The sequence below is a fragment of the Protopterus annectens genome, chromosome 7.part0, assembly GCF_019279795.1.
Source record: "Protopterus annectens isolate FY-2018-M chromosome 7.part0, PAN1.0, whole genome shotgun sequence".
NCBI classification, from domain to species: domain Eukaryota; kingdom Metazoa; phylum Chordata; order Ceratodontiformes; family Protopteridae; genus Protopterus; species Protopterus annectens.
Window position 1 is genome coordinate 1,660,017,765 of NC_056739.1, and position 15,379 is coordinate 1,660,033,143.

Below are 15,379 nucleotides of genomic sequence, written 5' to 3' on the forward strand. Positions count from 1 at the left end.
TTTGTAAGCTTCTGAGCCCCCCAAGCCTTTCTGTGTTGAAGAGAAGCATTCTAGCTTATTAGTGGGAGTGGTAAGCACTAGGTAGCTTATTTACCACAAGATCCAGGTACACTGATATCTGTGCAGTGACTGAGACCTGGTTCAAGGCTCTAGAGAGCACCACTGCATTACCAGCTCTTGAAATTGCTTATAAATGTTCAGCACTTGTTCAGAACTTGTTGTTAGCACTATATAAGCTACAAATTACTACAGCACTCACCCTTCCTCTTTACCTAGAGGAAAACAGTTTTTGTACTTACTTTCCTCACTTGCTTAGAGAAAAACAGCTCTTATACCCACGTTCCTCACTTGTCTAGAGGAAAGTAGTTTTTTATTCAGCCATGTCCAAGGGTCAGCTCCCAGTGTTCTCTCCTGTCTAGCTGATGAATCTGGGCATCTTGGGGCAATGCAGGATTTGCCTCATATACACAGACAACCCTATCCTCCTACCACCCAGCACCACAACCTGTGAGAGATGCACATATCTAGCCAAAATGGAGGTAAAGCTCTCTTCAACCAAGACTGAAATTGACAATCAAGAGGAGAAGTTAAACACTTGCACCACACCACACTCATCACATAGTCCCACTAAACCTACACCACCAAAATCCACACATAGAAACACAAAAACATTTGTGGAGGCTCTCAATAATAATCTGCTTAAGCAACAGAGACCTCCAAAGCAGAAACACAAGCAGCCTCCACCATCCCCCAACACAACCCAAATGACACATAGCCTACAGACTCAGTGTGCCAATAAACCACAGCCCATAAGGCAAAACAACATACCCAACACACTAGTCATAGGTGACTCTATAGTCAGGCACACTGATGTCCCACTCACTAGGCTAAACAATGAGAAGGTTACTGTCAGCTGCCTGTCAGGTGTCAGGATCCGCCACATAACCCACACACTCAGGTCACTCCACAACAAGTACAAATATGACTCTGTCATTGTCCATGTTGGTGAAAATGACCTGAGATGTACCTCCCTGGACCACATGAAAAGAAACATGGAAGAGCTGTCCGATCTTGTAGCTCAGGCAGGTATGACCCTAGCCATGAGTAGCATCCTGCCATCCCCCAGAATGATACCTCAGTACAAGGACAAAATGATTGATGTCAACAATTGGCTAAGCTTCTGGTGTCATTCTAAGGTGATCCAGTATCTGTCTGCCTGGGACTATATGGTCGATAGATGACGATGCCTTGCCAGAGATGGCCTGCACCTGTCACCCCTGGGATTCCGGATACTGGCTAAGGGTTTTGCCACCCCTATAGTGCCTTTTTTAGGCAAGGTTCAAATGACAAATTCACCACCATAACAGGAACAGGCAAGCAAAAACTGAGGGTAATGCTACTCAATGCTAGAAGTCTAAATCTCAAAATGCACTCACTCGAGTTACTACTTAAAATGGAGAACATTGATATCTGTGCGGTGACTGAGACCTGGTTCAAGGCTCTAGAGAGCACCACTGCATTACCAGGCTATAACTCATACCTCACTTTTCAGCTGTCTAACCTGATCCAGAACATCAAAGGCAGAAGTGTGTCCATATTCATTAAGGATATCCACATCTCCAGGCTAGTTGATCAGCATAATGCATTCGAGGTTATCCAAGTGTACCTAACTCTTGGCAAAACTGCAATCCAAATTGTAGCTTGCTATAGATCCTCCACCATGCCACAGGATTCCCACTCCTCTTTTCTTAATATACTGGAAAATATTAGGGTTCAACCAAACACTCAAATAATAGGCAATTTCAACTACCCCACCATTAACTGGGAAAACTACTCATGTACCAACTCCTTCTCTCAACAATTTCTGGAATTAATAAATTCTAATGACCTGGATCAACTTATCCACACCCCCACCAGGGGCAACTATATCCTAGAACTAGTCATTACCAACATGAATTCAACTCCTCGTTGGATCAGATCCAACCATAAGCTAATCACTCTAGATATCCGCATCCCACCCCCACACGCCATTAAGGAAACCATGGTAAAAGATTTCTCCAAAGCCAACTTCATGCGTCTTAAGACAGAAGTAGTGAACTTCATGACACCCATGCAGATGGACAATACAGTTACGACTGCTGAGTCCTACACAAATGCACTCTATAAGCACTTACATGAGTTCATGGATCATGCTATCCCAAACAGAATCAAGATGCTATACTCCAAAAAAAGGAAGCCAGTCTGGTGGTCCCCTGCCATAAACAAACTGTACAACAGAAGGAAGAAACTATTGCAAAAGAGAGTAAAATCCCATGAGTGGAGGAGCTCCCTGGTCAGCCTCAATAAGAAGCCGAGATCCCTTATAAGATCCTCCAAAGCTAGCTATGAAAACAAAATCACCACTGATTCTAATGGCAACCACAAAGCATTCTATAGCTATGTCAAGAATCATAATGGCAACACCCAGATCTGCTCTGAGTTACAGCATAAAGGCATGAAAATTAAAGAACCAACCGACATTGCCAATATCCTGGCAGATAGGTTCAGTGCTAACTTTACCACACCCTCACCCCCTAAAGGGCCCATATCTATACAGGAAGAATGCAGAGTCCCTGTAATCACATCTATGCAGGCAGAATCTGCACTCTCTAAAACCAAAAACAGAGCATCCATGGCACCGGACAACATCCCAGGCTGCATTTTACATGAACTTCAGAACGAACTGGCTCCCCACCGAAGCACCATGTTCAATCATAGTCTCACATCAAGCTTTATGCCTACTGAATGGCGCACAGCAACAGTTATCCCACTCCACAAAGGGGGAGCCACCACTGATCCTGGGAACTATCGCCCTATTAGCTTGATGAGTCTGGTCTTCAAGGCCATGGAACGTATCATCATGGAACTCAAACACAAAGACATTGATAACCTCCAAACTCTGGACCCCACCCAGTTCGGGTTTGTAAAAGGAAGATCATGCCTTCTGAACCTGATCAACTTCTTTGAGGAAGTCACCAAAGCCACAGATGAGGGTAAGGTGGTTCACATAGCCTATCTTGACCTCGCCAAGGCTTTCAACACCATCCCCCATTCTGGAATTACAACTAAACTCACTAAACTAGGTATAAATCCCTACGTCACAAGATGGGTTGCCAACTGGCTCACTGACAAAACCCACACTATAAAAGTTGCAGACTCCAAATCTGACTTCAAACCAGTGACAAGTGGAGTACCACAGGGTTCAGTCTTGGGACATCTCCTGTTTAGTATCTACTTAACTATCTTTAATCCGTATCATATGTTGGATCATGGAAGGTCAGGAGCCAGAGTCTGCATGGGGAGTTCTGCACTTGGTCTGTCTTTGGTTGGGATGGAAAGCCTTTACTTCCTCGATGTGTTTATAAAATACAAATAAATATATATAATAAAGTGAAATTTAGTACCAAATGTTATATCTGTCAGTGGTGAGATGAGATAGCATACTGCTCGGGAACAATGCATTACTCAAGCTCATTATGTATAAAGACAGTCATTCTCAAGTGACAGTCTCAGTGAGGCCCATGATAAGGAGAGATCGCTGCCAAGTTCTGTTGTCAAAGTTTACTTCAGCTGTTTCTTCAGACAGCTGAAATAAATCGCACCAGGTAGCAAAGGACTGAGCTTTAGAAAATCAGTAAGAGGGTGGGATGCAAGAGCTACTCTCATCAGCCTGGTCCTTCCTCTACATTGTTGTGCTGAGCTTCCTTTTATCAACAAGGTATAGGAAGCAAGAGGTACTTTTTTCAAACTGATCCATTTCCAACTTTGCTGTTTTGGTGAATTTTTCTCCTTTCCAATACAGCTAATGTGTGGCTCAGGATGTTAATGGCCTGTTTTACTGAGTGAAGAGTGCAGGCTTGTAGTCCAGGGTCACCAGTTACCATTTAATAACTGAAAAAAGTAAAAATAAAAAAAAATAAATAAATAAATAAAAATGTATATATATATATATATATATATATATATATATATATATATATATATATATATAGGGCAAGCATGGCCTAGTGGTAGGTCATACAGACTAATGTAAATGTTATAACAGTACAGTATAAGACGTGTGATAATTCATAGGCTCATAGGAGATTACTAGGCTATCAACCTGGAGGTCATTTAAAGTCTAGGCATTTCATCCCAATGTAATACAATAGAAATGCTAGTCAGTGCCCAAGATTGCATTTAACAATGACTGCCTATGTCCAGGAGGCTTGTGGGCTCTATACCTAGTAAGCATTTATGATGCCCCATCCACTCGTCCCAGTTCCTGTTCAACAGTATCATAGAGGTGCTATGTTTCACATGAATTGATAGCCTGTTCCAAAGACGTGGCAGTTGCTGGGAGACAAATCTGTCCCTCCAGCATGCCTTGTTTAAGTCACAGGCCATATTTAGGTCCCTGGAATGAGTAGCCCTAGTCCCATTTGATTTATGGAAATGCAACAAGTTCATTAGGTTCGGGCCTTGAATTACCCTGTAGACCAGGCATAAGTCTCCCTTAAGAAGTCTTTACGATAAGGAGTATAGTGACAGGGACTTTAGTTGCTCTGTGTAAGGCACTTGCTGGAGCCCCTTGATCTTCTTTGTTCAAAACCTCTGAGGTATCCATAATTGCTGCAGGTGCACTATGGTACATGCCAAACAAGGCATTATACTCAATTATGGGCCATATAAGTGCCGAGTATAGTGAGGTATAACTTCTTTTACTCTTGAGACAATGCCTTTACAAATCAAGTGTTCTACGTAGAAAGCTTTCCTTACTACAGTAGACAGGTGGTGGTCAAAGTTGAGGTCACAGTCAACTTGTGATCCCAGGTCCCTTACCATTTTTTGGGTACTTAGGTTATTGTTGTTGATTTGATAGTGTGAGGAGACATTATTTGTGCAGAAGGAAATAATGATACATTCCTTTGCATTCAGTTTGATATTGTGATTAACACACCAGTTGTTGGTCTGCATGAGACCCTCCTGAAGTATGCTGATATCATTGAGAGATTCAATGATTGCATCTAGTTTGCAGTCATCTGTAAACTTGGTCAGCTACAACTCCTTAGTTTGACCTGAACTTCTGAGAAGTATATTTCAAACATTAGGGGGGCTAGCACTGACCCATGTGGCATCCCACTGGTAACAGGTCTGTTGGTTGATGTGGAGTCACCCATTTTGATAGTGTGTGTCTGGTCTGTCAGACACTTGACAACCTGTCTTACAATGAAGGGGTTTACATTCAGTTTGCTAAGTTTATTGGTAATACCTGAATGTGGGATTCTCTTGAAAGCCTTTGCCAGATCAATGTATGCTGTCTTCACAGATTTGCCCTCGTTAGTGGCCTTAGTCACACTTTCAAAGAAATCCACCAGATTTAACAGGCAAGATCTGCCTTCATGATACCAAATTGGGTAGGATTCAGGGTTTGGAAGTCACCTATGTCTTTATGAGGTCCATAATGATATGTTCCATGGCCTTATAGATGAGGTTGGTTAGGCTTATGGGTATGTAATTCCCAGGGCCTGTTGCTAGGCCACCTTTATGGAGGGGAATAACTGCTGTTCTACATTATACATGAACAAAGCCTGTAGTTAGGCTATGATTAAAAAGGGTACTTAGTGGTGATGTTATTTCATGTTTTAGCCTGTTTGAAAGACAGCCTGGAAATGTCATCTGGTCAATTAGAGGCTGTGTTTTTTGCCTTGGACAAGGCTTTGAGTACCTGCTCTTCAGATTTGTAGGGTGGGGAGAAGTTTGGCAGAAGGTTTGCTGTGGTATAGACCCTAACTCTGCAACCAGTATTCAAGACTGTATTTTTGCCTTGGACAAGGCTTTGAGGACCTTCTCTACAGATATGTAGGGTGGGGGAAAGTTTGGGGGAAGGCTTGTTTTGGTATAGATTCTAACTCTGCAGCCAGCATTCAAGCACTGTTCAGTCTCTGAGCTAGTTCATCCAGCAGTTGACTGGTCACTTAAAATATGTAAGATAACATTGATACTTTAGAGGAAGAAGGAAGTGGAAGGTGTTATTAGGTCATTTAGATTAAGCTTTCTTGGTTTGTTTCTGCCTTTCATCGAGATGTATCCAGATCAAGTCAGTTTGAGACCAAGTTGATGGCAGTTTTAAAGTCAATAGACATATTGTATAAAAGGACTTGCATGCCTGTTGTTGTAATGCTATCAGTTATAATCTATAGTATCTTTTTTTATGTGACAGTAACTTTGGAGGATTTCATGGCCCATTGAGACAGCATTACAGTTCAGGCCAGAATATGTCTTGAAGAGGCAGCCAGGGAGGTTCAACAGTCTACTGAGAACCCAGCATCTTCAGCACTGAAGAGGTATTTGCAACAGGTTGCAGAAATAACTCCACCTGATGGTGGCAGCTTGGTGAAGAAATTCTGCTGGGAGAATCACAAGGGAGTGGGATGAGATGGCAGGGGTCGAGGAGGTCCATGCTAGCATCCACACCACAAAGTAACTCTTTCCAGCAGATAGATCTGAGGAGTCTATTGTTCAAGGGCGGCTTATAGAGGATTATTTTTCTTGTTTTCTAGATGATTTATCTGTGGAGGATAGAGCCAGATGACTTGAATTGTTTATTGAGTTAGGGCTTTCCTTATGGTAGCAGTCAGTGAGACGGGTAGGTGAGCCACACGTCTAGAGTAGGGAAATTGCCATTGAGCTCCTTTCCCCATTTTCCCTTTCCCAGCCAATTAGCTCAATCTGGGTTGCCCAACTTGGTTCATCAAGAGGAGGTAGACCCCCCTCCCCCAACCATTACACCGGGTATGGCTATCACAGCACAGAACACATTCCTTGTCAAAGAAAGACAAAATCATCAAAGGGGAGTTTACAAATGCTCTTTGTTTTGTGGATTCATAAGGCATCCAATGGATCATGTGGTTGGAGGGGGAGAAGGCTAAAGATCTTACTGTGGCCCTGACATCATTTGGCAGGAAGCAATCAGCAAGAGCCAAAGTTTGCAACAGAGACAAATGTATGTTGTTTTTTATGGCCACTGTCCTAGAAAAGGACCCACAGCAAGCCCTCTTGCTCTTGACCTACTTCCTTAATATTAGAGAAGCTCACTAATATAGATTTGACAAGGAAAGGTTTTAATATGACCAGTGATTTAGAAAGTTGAAAGCAGTTAATAAAGCCATAAAATGGGGTGAGTAACAAGAAGACACATGGCTGAGAGTAATGATCACAGACCCAATCCTATCACCCTAGGCAGTTTCAAAAATCTTTAAAGATAGCTAATGGCTTGTTGAGTATAAAACAAAGGTCACTGCATGTGGCCAACTTGCCACTTTGGGTAAATTTAATCTCTCTGTGGTAAGGGCCACCTGACTATAAAATTTTAGACAGTGGATAGTCAGTCTTACTCCCTCCAATTCTTTAAGTCTGAGTTTTGACAGGCCTTGATAAGCGCAGAAGCAATAACACAGGTTACCAGTTTGGCTTAGGGCTGTTGGGGTGTTCTAGCCCCTAGGTACCTCCAGTGCAGATGGTATCAGGCATTCATCACATATGTTGGGTGCCTTTTTCTATTTGCTGCAAATTTACTAGAAATTTCAGGCAAAGTACAAGATCCTGTCAGGTTTTTCTTTTGCGTTTTCATTGAAAGTGGTTGCCATTCTTCTTAAAGAGAAGAGCAGGAGCCTGAGTTCAATGAAAGGCAAGGAGTCTGTGTTCAGGCATCTCAGCAACAAGGAAATCCATCTGTTTTCGATCTTGGGCCTTTTTGTGGTTCCCCCATTTGATTCATTTAGATCTAACCCTTATGTTAAGTCCCTAAGAAGAGAGAGTTTATAGACTTATTCACAACTAATTCTTCCTCCAATGAACTTCTGTCAATGATGGTATTGAAAGAGAAGAAGTCAATTTGAAAAATGCTTCCCTGGAAGGTGGCATTAACGTCATCAGGAAGTTCACTAACGCACAGATAGCTAAGCAAAATATTGAAGTGGCCTTCAGATTATTGTCAATAGTAGAGGAGGACTTCTCTGATACAGCCATACCCATGGGTTGCTTTGTGGCCTACATCACATTTGAGAGATTTAACATGGGTCTCCACTGCTGCTGACTTCAAGGAGTACCATATCAGACTGTCCTATACTAGTTGTATAACTTCCTTATGTAGGAAATGGGGAGGTCTTACCAAGAAAGGTTTTGATTTTTTTGTTAAGCTATGTCAAGAGCTGGGATCCCACTTGTAGAGGGCAAAGTGTTTGGACCTGTCAAGTCCATGGTATTCCTAGACACTGAGAAAATGTGGGATCTTCTTCCTTTCATTTATCACTGGACAAGCTTCTGTGCTTGAGGTACACCACTGACAGGTTCATTAAGGCAAAGAAAGTGAGAATGTGTGAGGTGATGGAGGGGATTTTGGGCCTGATCAGTTTTATCTGCAGGACAGTGTGACACAAAGGAACCTTTTACCAGGTCACAGTCCAACTTGCTGAAAGCTGGTTGGCAGATACATCTTCAAGTGAGGGTAACTCCCAGAGTTAAGGAAGACCTGCATATAATGAAGGTTTTCCTGGATAAGTTCAGTAGAAACTTCTTTTGGCAAGGAAGCTGGATTACTTCACAGGCACTGCATTTATTTTCAGATGATGCTGTGGGGTTAGGATGGGGCTACCCTGTGGGACACATTTATTTTCAGCTGCTTGGTCTGTCTTCTGGTCAGATGAGCACAAGCAAGGCATCACTTTCCAGGAGCTCATGGGTAGTGACAGTAGTTTTGAAAGGCATGTTTTATAACCAGAAAGTTATCTTTCATTCAAACAATGTGGCCATGGTTTGAGCACTTAAAAAGAAGACTTCAGAATATAGGTAGGTCCGTTGCTTTCTTAGATTGCTGGTATTACATATCCTCTGATTTAACTTAACTTTCAAAGGCAAACACACTCCAGATAAAGTTAATAGGTTAGCTGATGCTCTCTCTCTTTTGCAGATATGACATTTTAGCAGTTTGGCCACAGAAACTCAAGCTGAACCTGCCCCAATCCCTTCATGCCTATGGTTGATTGGCAAAAAATTATACAATTGTTGATCAGCAATTAATGGGTAAACAACAATGTAAAGTCATATGGGGCAACTCTTCAGGTATTTTCAATCTTTTATTCAGAAATAACAAAGGACAAAAGAAGATGGCCCACTATGTTAACTGCCCAATATATTATTATTAGATATATAAACAAAGAGGCAGCTAACTCCATCAACATCCACTATACAGCACTTAGCCTTTGGTCAAGATCTTAGGTGCTCCTTGTGTCACCAAGGCATGGTTAGTATCCAGACTACTCAAAGATTGGGAAAAAACTCTAGGTAGGTCTGCTGACACCAACCATTGATAATTGACTTCTAGGATCAATCTTGAAGGCCATTCATGCTCTTTATCAGATTGCAACACATATATATTCGGATCCATGTTGTTTTTCTGTTTGCATTAAGGAGGTGGGTCTCAGTGAGCTCCTTTTGTTGCTATGCTGGAATGGTTTCTTCAAATGTGATATTAATATGGATATAATGGTCAAAGACCAACTAGGCAAGGAAGGGGCAGAGGGTGGTTTAAAACAGGTACCTAGACCTCTTACTATGTTCATTATTGTGGATTCTAAGCCTCCAGTATTTTAGCCTTGCCAGGCAGGGCCAAGCCACAATTTCCAGGCTTTCAAGTGGGTAGGTTATCACGCTCAGCGATTTAGACAGGCTGTTAAGCAGAGCATTGAAGAATTAGGGTTTGCCAATACTAAGTTACTCATCCCACTCATTCAGGATAGGCAGAGCATCCAACCTTGTCAGGCAAGGTTATTTAATCAATTAATTACTGAGAGGATAGGGAAGTGGTCTTCTTCACCGTTGTGAGTTAAACCTTGTCTTATCTACTTGTTAATTTTGATTTTCTTACAGGTTATAAGCATATTGTTGTTTTGAATTACTCTTAAATTGCTCAAGCAACAATCATGGCAACATTTCTCTCTAATGGCATTAACTTGGGGTTAGACTCAACCACCTTCAAAGCTGTATGGAGATGCATTCCATGGATGTATTTGGTGGATTTTCCTACAACTATAAATGAGATTCTACAACATTTAGGTCTCACATTCACATCGGTGCTTCTCTTTGGAGGAAATGACTTGGCTGTCGTGCCTAAGAAACATTTGCTGTTCAACATCTTCAGGTAGCTAATGAGAGTGAAATTTTCCTTCTGACGTCCCGGATCATATGGTCAGCTATCATTCTAAGACTGAAGTGGCTTCACACAATTCTTCCTCCATCCATTGAAACAGCATGCAAATTTGTCAGTCACCATCTGTGTCCAGAGTTAAGCCTTTCTTAAGTTTTCATGTTATTAAACAGTGGGTCTTAGCAGACCAGATCCCTCTTTGGTTTACTCTGGATAGAGTTCACCTTTCAGATGTAGGTCTGGATTTGTTTAATATGAACTTATCTTTAAATATTCAGAAGACATTGGGGTATATCTAAATGTATGTAGTGGTTTTAAATGATTATATGTTGTTGTACAGTATTCATAGGTTCATAGGTTCATAGGTAGGTACTAGGCTATTGGCCCTGGGGCCTATACAAGCCCAGCCAAAAAGGTGCCCTGGCTTTTGCCACCCAAGAAAATTATTTTCCTGTGCCACTGTCGAGCAGAGCCACAGAGGTGATCCCTGGGGTGAATTTCCTATCTCCCATCCAATCATCAAGATTTTTCTTGAAGAGTGCTAATGAGGAGCTTTGTTTGATATAGATAGGTAGTTCGTTCCAGAGTATGAGAAGTCTCTGGGACAGGAATCTATCCCTCCGGCATGTTCTGTTTATTGTGGTGACAAGGTTTAGGTCCCTAGAGCATGTAGCTCTGAGGGATTGGGATTTCTTTAAGTGGAGCATGTCCAACAGCTCTGGGTTTGACATAGCTTGGTATGTTAGGCAGAGAGTGCCTCTGAGTAGGCGATATGCAACAGAGTAAAGCTGGAGTTTTTTGAGACGGTCTGCATACGGCATCTGTTTGAGGCCAGTAATCCTTTTTGTGAGGTATTTCTGCATCCTTTCCAGTTGTTGTAGATGTCTTGTGAGGTATATACCAAAAGGGGTGTTGTACTCTATAATGGGTCTAATGAGTGATGAGTAGAGGGGAACAATGACCTATTTTTTTCTGGATGAGAAACCTTTTGCGATGAGGTGTGCCACGTAGAAGGATTTGCTGACTACTGTGGCAATGTGATTATCAAAGGAGAGACTACTGCATTACCTGTTTCAGTTTCATGGCTTCTTAATGCATTAATAGACTACATTAGGGATCCACTGTTGGCTTACATATTGGTCTGTTAGCAAGGAAGGAGAAGGATTCTGTTAAACAGTCATTGGGCCTTAGGGTTCAGTCCTCGATGTGGAGGGCATATCAGAAGAGGGCTTATCCCAAGGTTTCAGTTGATCTGAATATGATTGATAGCCATAAAAGGAGAACACAGGGTGGATGCAGCTTGGTGAGTGGTTACAAAGAGTCCTTCATCTTCCCCCACTGCCTTTCTGGACCAGGTGACATTGATGTGGGACGGCTGGAGTGAATGGCACCACATACTGCCCAACTACCTCTGGGCAGGTATGTTGAAGGTTATGAGGTCTAGATGAGTCTGCCAGGGCGAAGGGGGGGGGGGTGGCGGCTAAACACTCTACACAACCCAAAATTGTCTTGATGGTGGATCACAGTAATTTGGTTGGCAGTGATATTTTGATGTTTTACAAAAATTTGCATTTGGTGATGCTTCAGTTTGTGAATTTTGGTAATAAAGTTGGTTACAGTGGCTGCTGGTACAGAATACCTTATTTGAGAGGAATGGTTGACTACACAACTGATCTTTTCATGTCTTCAGAAATTATTCATTTTTACATTTTTTCTCCAGTATCATGAAATGAGGTCAAACTAACTAATCAGTCAGTATTACTGAAAGCAATCAAACACAGATGAATTGTTCGCATTCAAAAATGATTTAAATAGTTAAGTCGCTGTTGTCTAAGGAGAGGTTTCATAAACACTATATGTGACTAATTACAGCTGGTACATCACTGTAATTACATATCAGAGCCAACACAATTCTTAAAATACCTACATATGTAGAATAACCAGGTTTACACAATCCTGTACCTTGAACAAGTCAGGTGTACAGCAGGTATGCAAATTAGTTTATGCAGCCATGTCTGCAATTTATAAAGGGATAAAAGATGGAGTGTATGCCTATCCACCAGGAAGAATTTACAGGACAACAAGTGCAGACTATCCATGTGTAAATATTTACAAAGCATGTGAGTACAACCACCCAAAGTACCACCCACATTACAATCATGTATGAAATCTTCCACAAGTGAGAATTGTTCTAGGATCATATCCCAGCAATATAATATATGCAGATATTGGATTATCTGCAGTTACTAATGTGGAAGCAGAAATTATAAAGAATAGCTCTTGGGCATGAATGTGTAACATTTCAGTCCAGCAATGTAGTAATATCTAGGCCAAGTGTTAAACCTTAAAGTGAATATTAAACCTGTCAGGCTGACCTGTGTACATATGTATGTAGTCTATTCGAACAAACCACAATGTAACCCATTTTTCTTGTTTTTATATATAAAATGTTCAAAAGTAAAGAACAATGTGTGCAACTGAACTGCAGAACAGTCTGTAATTGTGTAGGGCCAGTATGCACTGCAAATTACAAAGGAGAACTCTGTGTAATTAAATACATTATTTTGTAACTTAATTGTTGACAAACTTGGTTTATGATTTATAAACAAAGTCTCAGGTCAGTTATTCAAAGAAAAATAGCATAAGTTTATCTTATGACTCACACTACCTTATGGACAGCATACAGATCACATTGCACAGCTCTAGTTGACGGAGCTGCACTCTGTGTTTGTGAATGCAGTAGTCTGGCCTTACATTCATTCAAGAATTGTTAGTATTCTGATTTATATTTGATAGTGCAAGAATGTTTAAAAAGTTTCACTCAAAAGGCTAGACATTCTTTTGGCAGAAAAAGTCTTTTTTATGTTGTGAAAGGTTGTTACTGAGTAGATCTGACTTTAAGCTGTCCAGATCATGTTTTTGGTCTGCTTCTTATAAAATTTGTGGGTTCCCTGCAAGTCATGGAGGAATGAAATCAATAAATGATAGCAGATGTGTTGAGTTTCAGAATTCCTGTTCTTCAGAAAATGCAGGGCATCACAATTTTTTTTAATTCTAATAACGTTCTAAGTTTATATTTAAAATCTGGACCTATTTTGGACCTTTGTCCCCTATTATTTTTGGCTTTGTCCAGATCTCTTGCACTGAAAGGATGAGAGGCATGGACCTGGTTCTGCTCCTATACTTAAAGCGTGACATTTCTTTGTCACTATATAGTACATAAGTTTATTTCCAGCACCGGTAATGTAATTTTGACCTTGGCTTATTTAACCATTGATCTATACTTACACTTGTAAGTGTGCTTTTTATACAGGAAGTACAAGACATGTCTGTGCTGATCACAAAACTAGGAACATGTTAAGCACAACTAAATGCAACTAACAGCAAACTGCAAAAGGCACACACTAAACATGTTTTTTTCCCTGAAACATTGCATCCCCTGATATCAGGGTCTGCACTTCCTTGCCCCTGCTAAGTGTAAGTAAAAACGACTTTTGACTTTTCCCAATTAGGGGTCGCCACAGCGGAACTCCGGTCCACTCATGATTGGCAGTGGTTTTTATGGTGCCAAGTTGCCTGCCTGACACCCAACCTTCAAAGAAAGCATGCCCATTCACTTTCACACCTACCTACATGTCTTTAACGTCACTTGGCCATTGGGAGGACATGTAGACTCCACTCAGAAGGTGCTCCAGCCGAGAATCGAACGGGAGAACCTCTTGCTGTGCGGCAACAATACTAACTGCTGCACCACCGTGGCTCCTTCCCTGCTAAGTGTAAGTACTAAATCTAAAATCACTGTACCTTGGAGGAAAAAAGTTAAATATAACAATTTTGGATTTAGCATGTATTTCCCTTCATTCATACTCAACTTTTTTCACTTGCAAGGAGTGTATTTATTGCCCTAAAATTCACCACAAGAACCCAAATAATTATTTTATGGACATTTAGGGTTGGATTCTTTTATCAACATAGTAGCATTTCATGTATATGTGAAAGTTTATTTCCGGTCAGAAATATGATCTCCTCAACAACTTCCTTAATTGCCCTAGGGAAAAGATTTAACGGCAAGAGAGAAACAATAATCAATATTTCATAATAATTAAAGGAAGATGCCTTTGTGTTTGCAAGCTGCAGGTCAAATGACAATAAGTGAGGTATGAATCATGGCCATACAAGTCAGACTGAATCTTTTAATGGGATTCTGAACATAACTGTCAGAGAATAAAAATATAATTTTCTGATGTAAGATATTATTTTCTCCACAATATTGCTTCAAGTACACAACAAGATTACATGTAATAACAATCTTAAAAATCAGGCCTGAAAAACAGGAGTTCAGTCTATGCAGTCTAGGTTTTATTTATGCATGTATGTATGACCAGCTGGGCAGCAAGTAATCCCTTCTTACTAACAACAAGAATACAGAGGTTTAACTAATATCAGACGTTATACACAGTAAGAAATATTCTCAAAAAAAAATACATGATGCAAAAATGTATTTCAAACTGGCAATTCTGTACAAGTCCAGAAAATACATGATGCAACAAAGCATTTCAACAAAGCAATTTTGCACAAGTATTGCTTTGAGTCATGATCACCAGATCAACTAAATAGCAAATCGTGCAACCAGTAAAAATAGGACAGGGTTGGCCATAATCTAGCTCATTCTGTCTCTCTCTGCTATGCGATATAATGATGTTATATGTTATAGTAAATACTGCAAAAACATTTTCATCATCTCCACACTTTGCATTTGTCATGATTCCTTCAAAATGCATAAGCTATAATTATGTACACAATTACATTTCATAAGGAGCAGGTTAAAAGACTTATATCTCAAACCATCAAGCTCTAAGAGGTGCTGCCAATTATAATCTACTTTTACCTGTTGTATATTATGTAAACAATCATTTACCCTTAGTATTTACCCTACTAGCACAGGTGAACTTTATTCTGCAAGATTACAACTTTTTAAATATTTATTTCTGTATTCCTTTAGCTTCTGCATATTGAGTTGTACTGATTTGGTTATTGTAGTGCTGCTTCCTTTTTTGTAGATGTTAGTCAGCATTAGAGACAAAAGCCTGTCCAACAAAAAAGGTAAGTCTTAGAATGGATTCAATTTGTAACTGACAAGAGGACCACTCACCT